Raw genomic sequence first — 17,315 nt, forward strand, 5'->3', positions numbered from 1 at the left:
AGGAGGTGTGAGATGTGGAACAGTCAGAGGGTGGACGGGGAGCAGGGGGATAAAATATGGAATGTAAACAATTAATTAATTAGTTAATTATTAATTAATTAATTTAAAGGAAAAAGGAAAAAAAAGAGTACTGGCTGCTCTATCAGAGAACCCAGGTTTGAGTACCAGATCCCACACAGCGGCTCCCATCCATTTGTTGCTCTATTATCCTTTACAGGCCTTCATAGGATAAGCACTGCACACACGTGATACACAGACATACATGCAGGCAAAACACTCGCACACATGCAATGAAAAACAAATTAAGGTTAGTATGGACGACTGGCTTTGCCACACTTAACCATAAGCTGGAACTTTCTTTCGGAAGCACACACACAAGGCTGCTCCACTCAAACAAAATGCTGCTTCAGGAAGCTGGCATTCTTGTCCCGGGTAGGTGGGTATCTGGTGCAGATACAATGTACCGATCTGCAACAAGTGACTGAAGCAGTGTGAGGAACAGGCCAAGATTCTAGGGCAGGGGCTTACAGGGGCTGGCTGCAGGGACAGAGAACACTGAATAGTGCTGGCTTTCCGCCCGTTTGCATTCTGGATGAGGGGCTGAGAGGCTGAGAGACTTTCCAGGCAGAGAACTGTTGCTGAGTGCCAGAGAAACCTGCAGTGCTGTGGTTGGGAGACAAACAGGAAGCCGAGATCTCAGAGGACGTGGGATGCCAAGGCGGACACACAGGCAGCTCTGGCCAGAAGACGCCTGGCAAGTTCTGAACCCAAGGTACAGAGTGTAAGAGCTCAACCCAAGAGCATCAGAACATTGAAGGCTTCCACAGTATTAGGCAAGTTCTACAGTGCCATGGGAGCCAGTCTTGGAGGACCACAGGTGTACAGCAGAGCCCAGCAGACAAGGCCCCATCGATGAGACCTGGCCTCAACTGATCTGAGACTGAATCTTCTAGAAGAGGTGAGACATCTGTGGTGGGGCACAGCAATGTTAGGGTGTGGATGGCATCTCCGTCAGTAATGTAAGCCCTTATATCAGAAGTTAACAAAAGTGGCTGGAGAGATGGCTCAGCAGTTTAAAAAGCCTGCTGCTCTGGCAGAGGACATGGACTCAGTGCCCAGCACCCACATGGCATCTCACAGTCATCGGTAATTCCAGTTCCAGAGGATACAGTGCCTTCTTCTGGTATCTCCCAAGGACTCCAGGCATGCCTATGGTGCACACATATACAGATACGCAGGCAAAATACTTTCTACACATAAATTTTTTTTCAAAAAAAAATCAATATTTTTAAAAGAGTCTGGGAAATGTCATTAAAACAAAAACTTGCAGGGCATAAAGAGACACCAAGAGGAAAATCAAAATTTCAAAGGGGGAAAAAAACTGCACACTCTACCACTATACAGCCCTAGGAATTATCAACATAGACTTTAAGATAATCATGACCAGCATGTTTAAAACATACGGTAAAGTGGGCAGGATGTCAATGAGGGGAAGAAACTCACCAGAAGATTAGTTTTCTGATTGAAGTTCAAAAAACTCTTTATCTATGTGCACGAGTGTTTTGCCTGTGCCCAGGAGGCAAGAAGAGGGCATCAGATCCCCTCAACCTGGAGTTATATACGGATGGGTGTGGGTTACCATGTGGGCGCTGTGAACGAAACCTGGATCCTTTGCAAGAGCAAACAAGTGCTCTAGCTTCGGAACCTTGTCTCCAGCCCCAGTTTGGAAACTATCAAGAATCACAAGGAAATTCTCAAACTGAAAAAAAAAATGTAATGAATGAAATGGAGAGGTGAAGACACCAGACAGAACCGTAAATGAACAGGACAAGCAGCAATATGGAAGTCAGTGCAAAGTGTGTGTGGAAATCCAAAAGCTCAAGAGATCAGAGGTCAGGTGGGGTGGGAGGCTTAGCCTGAATGTCCCTCTCAGATTCGTGTAATGAGGCCCTAAACTCCGAAGTGTGGGAACATCTGGAAAGTAGTTGAGTCAAGAGACTGTGGCCTCCATGGTGGCCTGGCTCATTTACAAAGGAGGCCAGACAGAGTCCCCAGTTTCCATCCCCCATGTGAGGACATAACAAGAAGGGAATCCAGTGTCATCCTCTGACCTTTGTGAGCACCTCACATGCTACATGTAAGCAGGCAAAACATTCAAACACCTAAAATAAATAAATCTAAAGAAAAATCTAAACCAGTGGTAAAGACGGCACCTTTGCCTTGATAGGGGCTCGGATGAAGCTCCCAGCTCTCCCATTGACTGTGATGTTAGCTTCTTAGGAAATGGCTTCATTGCGTATGTACATTAGGAATCTAATTTGTTCAGTGTGGTTTGTTTGTTTGTTCATAAAGGATGTTGAATTTAGCCGGGCAGTGATGGCACATGCCTTTAATCCTAGCACTTGGGAGACAAAGACAGATGGATTTCTGAGTTTGAGGCCAGCCTGGCCTACAGAGTGAATAAGTTCCAGGATAGCCAGAGGTACACAGAGAAACCCTGTCTCAAAAAAAAAAAAAAAAAAAAAAAAAAAGGATGTTGAATTTTATCACCTGCCAGCTTTATCTATTGAGACAACATTTTGTCCCTCACTTTGTTGATGGTGACTGGCTTTGGTGACCATCTTTGCATCTCTGCAAAGAATGTCATTTGACTGTGGTATATTATCTTCCCAATGCTTGGAAGAAAAATTGGAGTTATGGATGATTGTGAACCATAGTGTGGTGCTGGGAACTGAACCTCCGCAAGAACAACAAGAGCTCTCAACCACCGAGCAGTTTCTCTCCATCTTCATCATTTTACAGGGTAATGTTGGGGAAATTTTGTACCATGGTTTGGCTTGCTGGGTATTTTGTTGAAGATGTTGACTCCTATGTTTATCAAGGATCTTTTCTCTCTTTCCTTTTCTAAGGGTTTATTTTTTCTCGAAGGTGGCTTTCTTCCTTTTGATGTGTACTGCTTTGGTTGTTCTGTAGCTCTCTGCTCCCTCCTGTTCATCATTCTCAGGAAAGCCCAGGTCTCATCTTTAGGTCTGGTTCACTTTCTTTTCCAATGGAATCAGGGTAGAGAGCATTAATGGGTGAATGTTCAAACCAAGACATTGAAATAAACAAAACACAAAGGGTAAATGCTTTAACTGTCTCTTCATACAATGCTTAAAACAGAGAGAACTGAAAGGGTAATCCCATTATTTTGCTTAAGAAAAAATAGCATTAAAAAAAAAACCTATAGGGGTAAATAATTGAGGCAGGAAGTAAAAACTGGTGACTTTTCTAAATAAATTTGCTACATTGTTTGATTCTTTTGTGTGCATATTAACTTAAAAAGAATTAATTTTAATCTGGGGAGGCAAAGGTAGGTGGGTTTCTGTGAGTACAAGGCCAGCCTGGTCTACATAATGAACTCCAGGACAGCCAGGGCTACACAGAGAGACCCTGCCTTAAAAAAACCAAACTGGGTGTCATCACACACACACACACACACACACACACACACACACACACACACACACACCTGTAATCCCAGACCTTAGGAAGCTGACGTAGGAGGTTTGGAGCCTGAGCCACATTCTCCAGGCAAACAATAACAAAAGACTCATTTTTGGTCATCAAATGTGTATGTGTGTGTGTGTGTGTGTGTAGACAAGAATAAGTTTTCTCACTAAAATGAACATTTCTCAATAGAGAGAACAGTAGACGTGACAGCCACCTCTGGCCCACATTACAGAGCACCTAGAAATGCAGGACAAATAACACCTCAGAACCAAGTGAGAAAAGTACTCAGGAAACAAAATGGAATGAAAAGTGCATAGCCAGCACTCCTGAAATAAGGGTGCTACGTCAGCAGGAAGGCAAGCGCCCTTGCAGATACCAGGCACCAGAACTGGGACCACTCATGCACTACCACAGGACAGCCTAACCTTCAAAGCTCCACCCTCAGGGGTGGCAAGGCTGGAGAGATCTGTACGCTATTAAAGGGACACACGCAGGGGATTGCTTCAATGACTTGGAGACACAAGGACACAGAATGGCAAAGCAAGAATGTCGAAGAGTCTGAGGCCATGGCTGGTCCTCTTGGAGTTGCAATTTCCAGTTGAGATCCACGGCACCTGAGCTGATCTCAGCATCAAGTCTGAAGCCCCTGTGAGAACTGTCACAGGTCTCCTGCAAAGGACCACCACCCATGTCCCCAGTGCAGATGCTCAGACACATGTAAGCTCAAAAACATAGGTGGCCAAGCAATTCATTTTACTAGAGCCATGGGAGAGAGAGGCAGATAGTGGACGCAGGCAGGCAGGGATGACACCCTGAATGATGCTAGAGTTTTAAATGCCCAGACACAGTTGCTGAAGAAAGTAGTAATGGAAGAAAGCAGTAGTGGAAAACAATGGGCTAAAATATAAACTTTTAGAAACTTAAAACTTAGCAGGCTACAAAGTAACTCCCAATATCAAATGAACCACTTAGCTTGAAAACAAACTAAATATTAACAACAACAATAACAACAACAACAAAAACTAACCTACATATTTAGAAATTTTACAAATAAACTTTTAAATAATGGGTACACCAAAGAAGCCCTGATAAAGCTACAGAAATAATTAGTCAATAATAACAAAAATACTATTAGCAACCATAATGGGGGCTTCCACTACCAAGCAGGAGGGAGTCACAGGACCAGACTTAGCTCTCAGTGTTTGGGTGGGTGTGGAGGTTGGATAGTTCTGGAAAGGAAGAGACTGCTCACAACTCCAAATATTTGCTCATGGTGCCCCTGAACCTTACAGTGACAATCCATAGCCATGTGACCCAGAGACAAAAGGACAGAACAGCTGAAAGCGAAACAATCCCCAAAGCTTGGGCCAAGTAAGGAGGTATTTGTGATGCAGTCAGTCAAGATGCAGAGTCCTCTCCACCCTAGGGATTCTGTGGACACACCAAAGAATCCTGTGCTCTTCCGGTGACTCTACTCCTCCCTGCGGGAAGTCTACCCTAGATATGCACTCCGGAAAAGTTTAATGGGCTTTGATGGGCAAAGCTGTCCCTCTAGAGAGCTGCAGCCTGCTAGAGCAACATCCAGTGTGCTCTAGAGGGAAAGCATCTCACTCAGGAACCACAGTAGAAACACACACACACACACACACACACACACACAAATACCTAGAACCAATAGATATTAGAAGTGCCAGAAGCAGGAAGGGCTGTAACTAGGGAAAAGCCAGTCATCAAGAACACAATATTTTCTGTGTTATTAGATAAAATTGAATCAACTATTTAAAAATTTACCCACAAGCCCAGCACCATGGTCTGTGTCTGTGTTTCCAGCAGTGAAGAGGCCAAGGCAGGATTCAACTGAACCCAGGAAATTGATACCAATCTGGCGACAGCGCAAGACTCTACCTCAAGAAAAGAACTAAACTAAACAATATACATAATAATTATATTATAATTATTGTGCAAATATAATTATATAATAATAAATGTATATTTCCCAAAAAACTAGTAGTACTTTAAAAGTGTGTTGTACCATACATTTTAAAAATTATAACTCAAAAATTTTTCAAAAAATGTATTTCTTTACTGTATATGAGTGCTCTATCTGTATGTAGACCTGCACACCAAAAGAGAACATCAGGTCCCATTACAGATGGCTGTGAGCCACCATGTGGGTGCTGGGAATTGAACTCACAACCTCTGAAAGAGCAGCCGATGTTCTCAATCGCTGAGCCATCTCTCAAGCCCCAATAATTCAAATTTTATATAAACTTTTCAAGAGGGATGCAGAGAGAATGTGTGCATTTCCAATTTATCCACTGGGAATAACATATCTTTGGTGACCAATTAAGCAAGGAGAATTTAAAAAAATAGATATTACAGGACAATTTCATTCATGAGCATAGATTTAGTCCCGATGAATTAGCACTGGAATGGCAAGATAGTTCAGTGATTTGAGGCACAGCCATCTGAGTTCAATGACAGACACCGACCTGGTGGAAGGAGATAACCAACTAACAAAAGTTGTCTTCTGGCCTCCACAGACATGGCCACGCCTCTCAAGTGCACAAATACACACAACAGATAAGTAGGAAAATCTAATTTTAAAAACTTAATTAGCAAGAAAATCTGGAACTCCTGAAACATTGGGATACATCTTAACAATGGCACCTGTCCAGCAAGTGCATGTTGACAGGACCCTGATAGAGCTGTCTCCTGAGGGGCTCCACCAGTGCCTGACTAATACAGAGGCAGATGCTCTCAGGCATCCATTGGACTGAGCACAACGGATGAACTAGAGAAAGGACCCAAGGAGCTGAAGGGTTTGCAGCCCCTTAGGACAAACAACAATATGAACTAACTAGTACCCTCAGAGCTCCCAGGGACTAAATCATCAATCAAAGAGTACACACGGTGGGACTAATGGCTCCAACTGCATATGTTTAGCAGACGATGCCCTTGTCTATCATCAATGAGAGAAGAGGCCCTTGGTCCTGTGAAGGTTCTGTGCCCCAGTGTAGGAGCCCTGCCAGGGCCAGGAAGCAGGAGTGGGCGGGTTGGTGAGCAGGGAGAAGGGGAGGGAATAGGGGGTGTTTGGAGAGTAAACCAGGAAAGGGGATAAAACTTGAAATGTAAATATAATATCTAATAAAACAAAACAAAACAAAAAACAATGGCATCTGTCATGGTGATTCATCACACACCCAAAAAACTGGGGGAATATATGACACCCTCAGCAGATATTTTTAAAAAATAAATAAATAAGTCGTCTTCTACACCTATGTGTGATAACTCTCAGCAATATTTTTAGAAAATTTGATTTTTTTACATATATATATGCATGTGGTGAGAAGAAAAAAATATTCATGTGCAGTTATATATATATTAAAAAAAAAAAAAAAGAGTCCAGATCGAAGGGGGTTGGGGCAGGCAGTGGGCGGTGATGGGAGTACTGGTCCATCTCGAAGCGGGGGGGGGGGTGATGGGAAAAAACAAGAAAATTTGATTTTTAAATCCCAGAAGCCATCCATTGCAACCTACCCAAACATTACACTTGGAAAATAATGTCCCATCTATAAAAAAAAAAAAATTGGGACCAGTCCATTTTTGCTTAACTGTTACAGAGGTCCCAGCCACACTGTAAAACAGGAAAAACAGTAAACAAAGCCGAGAGAGAGAGAGAGAGAGAGAGAGAGAGAGAGAGAGAGAGAGAGAGAGAGAGAGAGCGCACAGATAGTCACCACTCAGTCTGTTTGCTCATTTGCAAAGACACCAAGATTTCCCACAAATCCTGAGTAAGTACAGAACTTCAGCAGCACTGTTGGAAATCGACATGCCGATACACACCAGACCTGAGAGTTAGAAACATTTTACAATACCATTTAAAGTAGTGACCAAACTACAAAGCACTAAAGGTCATCACTAAAGATCCCGTGAAGAAAAATTTAAAACTTTGCCTAAAACATGGCAGAAGATCTAAATGAAGAACGATGACCGTTTCCTTAGTGCACGTGTGCATGTACGTGTGCACATGCACATGTGTGTGTGTGTGTGTGTGTTGCCTGCAGGCACACGCAGGAGAGCAGAGGTCTCACTGAACCTGTAGTTCACCCATTGGGCAAGAGTAGCTTGCTTGCCCCGAGGGCCTTCCTGCCCCTGTCTCCCCAGCACTTGGGCTACAAGCATTGGTACTGGGGGTTGAATTCAAGTTGTCCTGTTTGCCTGGCACCCGCTGAGCCACCTCCCCATCCTGAATTATGACTTTTTGTGAAGAACAAAAATCTCAAGAATGTTGACTTTTATGTAAATTAATCTAGAACTCCAGCAAAGTTTCAAATGATCTCTTAATCTCTTTTCCTCAACTTGGCAAGTTGCTTCTAAAAATGTGTGTGGGAGAATAAGACACTAGGGACAGCAGTAACAAGACTGAAGGGAAACAGGCCTTTGACTCACTGCCCCAGGGCTACAGTTTGCATCTGGACCATTAGACTCCCACTTACACTACTGGGAGGTGAGGTGGCCTTTAGGAGAGGACGTAATGGGTGGTCTTCCAGTCACTTGGGAAGTACTTGACTGTCTATCTATCTATCTATGTCTATCCATCCATCTATTCATCCATCTATCCATCCATCCATCCATCCATCTATCCGAGATCATACGTAGCTCAGAATGATCCTGAACTTACTGTGAGTGGAAGATATTAGACCCCTCATCTTTTTGTCTCCCTTTCAAGTGCTAGGATTACAGGAGTCAGTTCATCACAGCCAGTTTCCCATTCAGTCCCAGTACTACACTTTAGCCCCTCTCTTCTTCTCTCCTAAAAATGAGGTTAAAATGGCTTTGTTCATACTGAACTCTTGCCATGATGTCTCCACACAGGTCCAAAGCAATGTGTCCATGCAACCTCAGACCTAATCTCTATTTATGGTTTCTTTTTTTTTTCTTTATTTTTTATTTTTATTTTCGAGACAGGGTTTCTCTGTGTAGCCCTGGCTGTCCTGGACCTCACTCTGTAGACCAGGCTGGCCTCAAACTCAGAAATCTGTCTTCCTCTGCCTCCCAAGTACTGGGTTTAAAGGCATGCGCCACCACCGCCCAGCCAGACCTAAACTCTAAACCTTACTAAACCTTCTCCCTTTGTAAGTCAATTCTCTTGGGTGTTTGTTGTAAGAGCAGCTAACACATTTGGATTCTGCTACCTGGGGACAACCATGACCAAAGAATATTAAATGGAAATTTGCAAAACTAAGCACTTTCCATGTTTTAAATTTCTTAAGGTTTATTATTGTTAAAGCATCACTGTATTATGAACTAATGTTCACCTTCACTGTGCTCACTCCATAAACTAAACTTTATCAGATACCTATGTGGTTTCAAGCATACACATTGAGTTTCGGACGTAAATCAGGAGATACAGTGTAGTGCTGGGACTGAATGGGAAGCTGGCTGTGATGAACCGACTCCTGTAATCCCAGCACTTGAAAGGGAGACAAAAAGATGAGGGGTCTAATGTCATCTTCCACTCACAGCAAGTTCAGGATCATTCTGAGCTACGTATGATCTCAGATAGATGGATGGATGGATGGATGGATGGATGGATGGATGGATGGATGGATGGATAGATGGATGGATAGACATAGACAGACAGATAGATAGATAGATGAGATAAATAGACAGATGATAGGTGGATAAATAGATGGATGGATAATAGATAGATGATAGGTGGATAGATGGATGATAAATTAGATTAGATAGATAGATAGATAGATAAACATGATAGACAGATAGGTAGATAGATAGACAGACATATGATAGATGGGTAAATAGATGGATGGATAATAGATAGATGATAGGTGGATAGATAGATGCTAGATTAGATAGATAGGTAGATAGATGATAGATGGATAGATAGATAGACAGACAGGCAGGCAGGCAGTCAGACTGGCAGATAGACAGGGTGATGCAAGGAGGGATAGAAACCTACCCACACCAGCCTGGCTGAAAAAATGGTGAGCTAGAGTCAGTAAAGAGACTCGTAACTCTAAAGAGCAAGATGGGGGAGAGGAGAGCAGGACCCAAACCCTCCTCTGGCCTCTGTGTACCTCTGTGTGTGCACACATATGTGCATGTACACACACACATATACACATACATACAAGATAGTAAATATCTATATATTTAGTTTTTTAAAGGGTAGCTAGGATAACACCATCACATTACACTCCAGAGGATGTGGAAAGGGTGAGCTCCCTCAAACGCAATGTGCATAGTGGTGGGGAAGGCTAATGTGGAGCGTGGGAACGGCAGAGTCAAAGGGAAACTGAGCCGCCTTGGGGGCTCCTGAGCCAGGGAACATAGCCCACACTGGGGCATCAGAGGCATTACTGCCAGTGTCAGAGAGTGGCATGGACCAGGATGCATCTGTGTATTTCAGGCTTCTGTATCAACATGGGACCGTGCTGTGCACAGGGAGAGCAAGGAAATGTCAAATCCCTGTGGACAGTGGGCAGGCGACAACCATGATGCAATGGCTGAGGTCGCAGCCATAGCTCGAACCTAATCCCCAGAGCCATGTGTTCACATATCTTTAGGATGAGGAAATGAATCACTCGTGGATTCGTGGGTTAATGGCTCATCACAGCAATGACTTTAATATAAAATCAAGCTTTCTGACACACTTGTTCTGTCTTGAGTGGGACAGTTTTACCTTGTAGATGCAGTCTAAGTCCTTCATCATAGCTGAGTGAAGAAGGCAGGCGTCATGCTCTTTGACTGTGGGCCAAATGAGCCCCTATGTTTTAATAGTTACATGATCTCAGGTATTGCATGACAGCTACAGGACTTGAATCAAGTCACATGCAGAAGGCATACAAGTCGAGCGAGCATGAGTAGCAGGTGCTCTTAGCCACCAGGGAAGGATGAGACTCTGCAGAGAACACATGAGGGCCTCCCTAGCAACCTAGCACTTTTTACCTGGGGATCTCCCTACCTTTAAGATAAGTCTGATATGCGCATGTGCGTATTTTGCGTGCACGCAAACACACACACATGCCACATGCCAGAGACTTTGAAGAACACAGCATCAACAGGTTCCTCTTCCTGAACACTGAATCATTTCAAAGAATATGAGAGGGGAAAAGTCTGAAATGGGGTTTTCTTCATATCTCAATGGATGCACAGAGTCAAAGACAGGCCAGGCCACACCCCAAGCCCCCCCCCCAAAAGTGAGGAGGGGACCCTCGGCCAATTGACAATCACACTGGCTGGCACACCCGCCAGCCAGTCACACTGAGACCTCGTAAAATGGTAGGAAGTGCAGTAGGGCCATCCTTAGCAACTAGAAGGAAGACCATGAATGCTCTGAAGTGATACAATGAAGCAGAGGCTGGGGTGGGGTGGTGCTCGTGTGGTACTCCTCCCAGGGTTCCCAGGGCACCCAAAGAATCCAGAGGAAGGTGAGAGGCACACAACTTAACCTGAGACTCTATCCCACTGCCACTGCCCACCTCAGAATAGGTAGTGCTGCTGGGACTATCAGCAGCCACTGTAGGCTTTTTTTCCACAAATATTAAAGAGTGCACACAGCCTTCAGGGCAGAAGCTGGGACTGAAGCTCCTGTGCTGGGTAGGTAAGTTGTCAGCAGCCACCCCATCATGTGGGCCTGAGCCTTCAAAGGATCCCTGGTCCAGGCACAGGCCCCCACTCAGAGGAAATAGACAAGTCACAAGCTCTCCTCAGTCACCTGGCCTTCCGAGACGTGCATGTACCAAGGAGGACCCCCAGGATCTGTGAGGAGAGCAAATGTGGGAAGTGCAGAGCTTGAGCAAAACGGCAGAAAATGATCCCTATAGGAAAAGGAATGCCACCGGCACACTAAACCAGCAAACGAAGCCTCGGCTTACATACCCAAGTGCTTTAGAAAGAGCTGTCTTTGAGTATGGGAGCAAGACGCTCTGAGATGGGAGCAGTTAGAGTCAACAAAGGCAATGCGTTAGAGGCATAATGTAAAAAAGGAGACATACAGAATTTCAATCCAAAAGCTGGAAAGTGATGTCTAAAAGTAGCCATGAAACAGAGAAGACAGGGAGACAAAAGTGGAGTGGTTTGGGGAGGCAGCAACCCTGGAATCTGAGGAAGAAAGGAGGTAAAGGATGGGAGGACTAGAAAACCTATAGAGACCTGATCTTCCATTGAAATGGTCCAGAAGCATCTTTGAACACAAAACCTCAGATACCTACCCAAGTGTACGGGTAGAGCCCCATGGAAAATGAAGACTCCAGAGAGGGGAGAGTTATGGACAAAGATTCTCTTAAGCACCTGGATGCCCAGGGCCATGAAGGCATATCCTCCAGAGTTTTGAAGAAATGACTCAGTGCCAGGGTGAGGACAGAGCTGAGCCCCTCACACTCATGGATTCGTGCGTCATTTACAATCAGTCTCATGAGGATGTGCCCCAGCCAAGCCAGATAGAAAACCATAAGCAGACAGCCAAGGGGGCTGAGAATCAGAGGCTTGAATTGACAAGAGGCAGGGACCAACTGATAGAAGATAATGTGCCTTAGGCCAATAGTAATCAGCCAGACAGGGAGGTGGCTCCCAGGCCTGGGGGTGTCAGGAAAGAGGGGTCTCAGCAGAGCTGTGGAACCCTGGAGACAAAAGAAACCCACTCTATTAAAAGATATCTGGGATCTAGAGAAAAGAAACCCCTGACCAAGAAAGTCTTGCCAGGGGCTGGAGATGGCTCAGTGGTTAAGAACACTGGCTGCTCTTCCAAAGGACTTGGGTTCAATTCCTAGCACCCACACAGTGGCTCACAATCATCTGTAACTCCAGTTCAGGGACACTGTCTTCTGGTCTTCTGGCACAGACATACATGCAAACAAAGCACATGTACACATAAAACTAAATTTAAAAATATGTATTTAAAAAAGAGAGCATCCTGCCAAAGTACAGAGGTAATGCACAGGCAAGCAAGACTGCGGACCAGTGGTCCTCTGTGTTCCTCCACGCATCAAAATCACCTTTTGTAGTTGCTATAGCTCTGCCCCATGCTGGGGACCCGCAGCCAGTGGTCCTAGACTGAGAAGTGGGCAGAAAGTGGGAGCCAATCACACAAAGCTGCTAAGTTTCCCCTACCCAGGACAGCAGCCTCGGAAGCTGATGTGCACTGGCCCTGTCTTAGTGTCTTACCTTAAACTGGTGACAGGTAGAATAGGAAATTGAGGCTCACTTGAAGGTGAGTGGATGTAGGGAATCCTGGTACCCCTCTAGGTCATTTCTGGGCATCTCCAACCCCTCAAGGGGAAGGAACCATGGGGACAGTCAGGGGTCGTTATGACCTCTGGAGCTCCATCCAGAGGGAAGGAAGCCCTGCAAAGCCAACCTCAAAAATTCACAGACCCAGGACTACCCCAGATGTCAGTGTAGTCCTCTGCTAACCCTGAGCATTTGATGTCAAAGATGGTACTCACTGAGCCTTACTGGATGGTAGGAGGTGACCCTATGTTGCCCACTCCCCTGGAAGGAGTGAGGAGTGGGGATGTTAAGAGAATAAAGGAGGACAGATGAGAGGGGTGGGAGGTAGACAGAAGGCACTAAAAGAGCAGCAATGGATCGGAGTCTGGAAATGTCAAGCAAGACTTCTCCGGAGCCTTGGTGTCTGCATCTGAGTAATGGACATGCTACTGTTTCCTCACTGGCATCTGAGAGCATCAGGTAATGGAATGCACACAACAGCATAGCTCAGCCTATGTCATATATATTTCCCCTGCTTTCTGCCCAGCCTTAAGCCTACAAGGGAGAGCAGAGGTTACAAGGGGTGTGGTCTGCATCCTCTGTGCAGGTGACGTACAGCAAGCTTTCTGAAGGAGGCAGCACCTAAGACACCTTTCAGGGAGATCTAAGGCTGGGAGAAGAGAGCTATTCAAAAAAGATTCCGACAGAACAAAAACCAAAACCAGAACGACGACAACAAACAACAACAACCAAGAACCCAGCGACCCAGGGATGCTGAATGTATGTGTGTCTACACGTGTGTGTGTGTGTGTGTACATGAGTGTGACATACGAGGATGTGTACACATGTGAACATGCTATGGTGTTTGTATCTGGTGTGTGTGGCCCATGAGGTAAATATGGAGAAGATAAAGCCCGTAGAGTCTCAATGACCCTGACTGCTCCTGCAGCCCCTCTCTTTGAGCTGACCTAGGGTCTGTCCCTGTGCAAGGTTAGTGGTACCCAGGATCCTAGATGGGTGCTGGAACTCCTGAGTCTGCCTCTCCCTGTCTGCCACCCTTAGACAGGTGACTTATCACCATCTCAAGCCAGGATGTTGAGAGGTTAGATGGGCTCAGTGGGAAGCAGCTAAGGACATTGGCAGCCGGAGCAGGGGGATACGCAGCAGCTTAGTGTCGTTGGTCACCTGTTTCTAAAACAGAGCTGTCATTGCTGTGGGTCTCTGGCTCTGGTTAGGACTAAGGATATCTGGGTAGGGGGACATGAGTCTTGAAATGTGAGCAGTAGACAACATGGGGGGTGGGGAAGACCTCCAGACCATCTGAGTGCCTTGACCTGCCCATTCTACTCCTGGGATACGATTAAATGCAGGCTGTAAAGGCTTTGCTGACAGTAATCAGGAACTAAGTGCCATCTAAAGGGACTGGGGTAGGCACTGAGAGCAATCAGGAGGCAAAGGAACCGGGACAGTCTTTGCTGCTGACCTTGACTGGGTCCTCGGGGCCTGCAGCATCCTCACCTGCAGGCCTGGCTCATCCAGTCCTTCCTTGAGTCACCATGAGCCTGGGAGAGTAGTCAGTAAGGCCAAGTGTGGGCACATGACCAGGTTTGGGCTCGGAAGTGAAGCGGCAGGCAGGCCAGCTACACCAGGTGTGTCTGGGCCGTCTCTGTACTGTCCAGGGTGGGCAGTGGGAAGCTCTGTCCTTGGATCTAAGAACCCTGGTTTTGCCCATGCGCTAGGGAAGAGATAGGCCTGCAAATCACATGTTCCTCTGCCAGCTCGGTGGCCCAGGCCCATCCCTGTCCACAGGTGATCACTGGGCCCCTCCCAGTAGTTTTTGTGCCAGATGATCCTCCTTGAACCCTCCTTGTCCTCCTGGGCTTTTCCTAGCGCTGATCAGACTCATCTGCTACCCTGCCTTTGCCGCCCCTCCCCCCAAACCCTGTACAAAAGCCCACAGGAGGACTACCCAGCTACATTGGCAGAACACACAATCGACCGAAGAGACAGAACAGGCTGGATCCTGAGACCACCTAATCCCCTCTTACTGGTCTGGGACTGAATCCAAACACACCAGCTCTGGCTCTGTGCAGAGCACAGGTCCCCACCTGTGTGAGGCTGGTGCAGCCTGCAGGTTCCACGCTCCCTCTGAGCAGGGGATTAGCGGGCATGAGAAGAGATGCATCCGGCCTGAACAGTACCAGGCTCCGGGGATGGGAACTGGGGACGGATCCCAAAGACATATTGCCAGCTCTCAGTCTCACACTGGGACCTCTGAAGGCAGCCTCTCTGACTAGTGGCCCGCAAACCAAGAAGGACAATCTGTCCTTCAGATTCACCCTCAGTACAAGAGGAAGCTTCGAGTAAGGAGTCCCTGCCTTGGGAACAGGGCTCTCTCCAGGTTTTACCACCCAGAGGACTCTGAGACTCCTGCCGCCCTCTGCCTAAGAAGACCTGGATTGCGACCCCACCCACCCAAAGCAAGGAACCTCCCGAGAACCATGCTCTCGCAAGAGATCTGAGGCCTGCCTTGGACCCTGCAGCCCATCTGACCCTGCTTCATCACACCCCACTGCCGTCTCCACGCCTGCCCTGTCCACCCCTTCCCTCCAGCCTGACGAGGGCAGGTGACCAGCCACACCTGCAAAATGGCCGCCGCAGGTGCGGTCCCAGCGCCCCCTGAACCCCACAGCTTCCCTGTAGCCTGCGCTGCCTCCTTAGACAGAGGCGCTGGGCACATTGCCCTGGCAGCCGACTTCGGCCAGCTCGGAGTGACCGCGTCTCCGGCGGGAGCTTGCTTGCTGAAGCTGCGAGTCCCCAGGATTGGACTAACACTGGCAATGACTCTCCGCACCTCCTCCAGAGCCTGCAGCCACTTGATCCAATCCGCTTGCCCTAGCAGGTCTTTAATCCCAGCAATGCGGTCCCCTCTTAGGAAGGCTAGCCACTGGGGGACGGGTCCTCTGGTCTCTGGGGGATTAAAAAAAATCCCCATTCCTGGGGACGTGGGCGCGCATCGGGTCCGCGCCCGGGCGACGTCGCGCCGGCGCCCAGCAGGCCCCATGACTTGGCAATCCCTCTGTCCCCTCCCCCTCCCGTTCCTGCGGCCCCCAGCAGCCTGCACCTCACTGCACCGCAGACCCACCCTCTCCCTTAGCCCTACTGTGGTCCCTGCCCTTCGGGAGTAGAGGGCGGTGGCATTCCCCCGGGAAGCAGTTGGGGAGAGGAGTGGCTTAATGAGGGAAGGCGAGGGTCTTCACAGGCAATGTTCCTAGAGTCAACTGACGCCAGACGCCCCGAGACCTCTGTCAGCCCAGACGACGCGTCCCCCAGTCCCCTCCCTGCACTGGGACCACACCTGTTACTGGGGCACTGGCTTTGTAGCCGCCAGGCGTGTCTGCGGGTGGTTTCCTCCCGTATAGTGTCTTTCTGAAAGGGAAATGGGGTCTCTGGAGGGAGGAGCGTCGGGAGCACTAGGAGTGATGGGCAGTCACCAAGTGCGCATTAAGCCAGTGGCCTGGCCGTGGCGCCGCATCCCCCGCCCCGCCCGCGTGTTTTGCTGTCGGCTCGAGCATCTGCCCTCCCCCACTGGGGACCAGAGCGGCTGCCCCGCGCACTCTCCCCTAGGGCCTGGATCAGCAGCCGCGCCCCGTCCCGACGCCCCTCAGCCTCGTCCTGGTCCCTACTCTGCCTCTCTGCCTCCCCTCCCCCGCGGTTCCGTCGCATCCCTCTGGGTAGCTCCTCTGCAGTGGAGGGATACGGGAGAAAGGAGGCTGTGCCCAGTTCTGCTTGTTCCTCTAGCTGGAGACCTCCACCCACATGGGCCAAGGGTCGCGCCTCAGCAAAGGAGTCTTTTCTGGGGCCCCTGAAAAGCTTCGCAGGAAGCACCGACACCCCTGAATTGGCCCCTTTGTTCTTCTAAGAGGCGGAGGAAGGTCGGGGGAAGGGAAGCCGCAGCTTCAAGCCCGCGCTTCGGGCTGCGACAAGGACATTGGCGCTGGCTCGGAATCTCCCACCCGATGCACATTTAGTGCGGGTGCCGGATGCCAGGGACAGGTGCGGGATGATGGGCGCGGATGGCGACAGGCCGAGTGGGCAGTAGCCTTACCTCTCAGGCGTCACTGGTGATGGCCGTGCATGGGCACTGGTACCGGAGAGGGTCCCCGAGCCTGGAACTGATGCTTCTTGCTGGCTGCTCTTGGTGCTGTGACGGTGGCACCGCGTGACGGACTCCGCGCCCCCGACCCGGCCCGCCCCAAGCCCCTCCCGATGCGCTGGTTGGCTGCGCGCTGCGTCCGAGCCTCAGCCGCCAGCTGGTTTGTCGCACAGGGAGAGGGACGGGCGTAGCGGCCGCAGAAGAGACGGGGTTGGAGCGGGAGGGGGCTGGGGCTGGGCTGTGACATCACCGGTGAGAGGTGGGAGACGGACGCCCGTAATCGGGTGCAGCACCCCCTCGCTCAGCGGTGCCTTTCGTTCACAGAGGAGAGGGACCCGGTGGCGCCCAGCTAGACCTGCCTGCAGACCCTGAACCCTTCCTCATGCTGACTGCTTTCAATTGAAATCACAAAAACTGTAAAGCATCCATCTCC

General features: G+C 48.3%; 1 protein-coding gene across 4 annotated transcripts in view; it reads right to left on the reverse strand.

Moving 5' to 3' along the window:
- Kif1a (kinesin family member 1A) overlaps positions 1-17,088 on the reverse strand; it is an 89,356-nt gene extending 72,268 nt beyond the window's left edge. For 3 of the 4 annotated variants that reach the window (XM_031368472.1, XM_031368474.1, XM_031368473.1), the window contains exon 1: positions 16,835-17,088. The gene's annotated coding sequence lies outside the window, so the exon portion shown is untranslated. The remainder of the gene's footprint in view (positions 1-16,834) is intronic. The other variant, XM_031368475.1, reaches the window with a different exon arrangement.
- Between the last annotated feature and the right edge of the window lie 227 nt (positions 17,089-17,315).

This window comes from Mastomys coucha, unplaced genomic scaffold, assembly GCF_008632895.1.
Source record: "Mastomys coucha isolate ucsf_1 unplaced genomic scaffold, UCSF_Mcou_1 pScaffold14, whole genome shotgun sequence".
NCBI classification, from domain to species: Eukaryota; Metazoa; Chordata; class Mammalia; order Rodentia; family Muridae; genus Mastomys; species Mastomys coucha.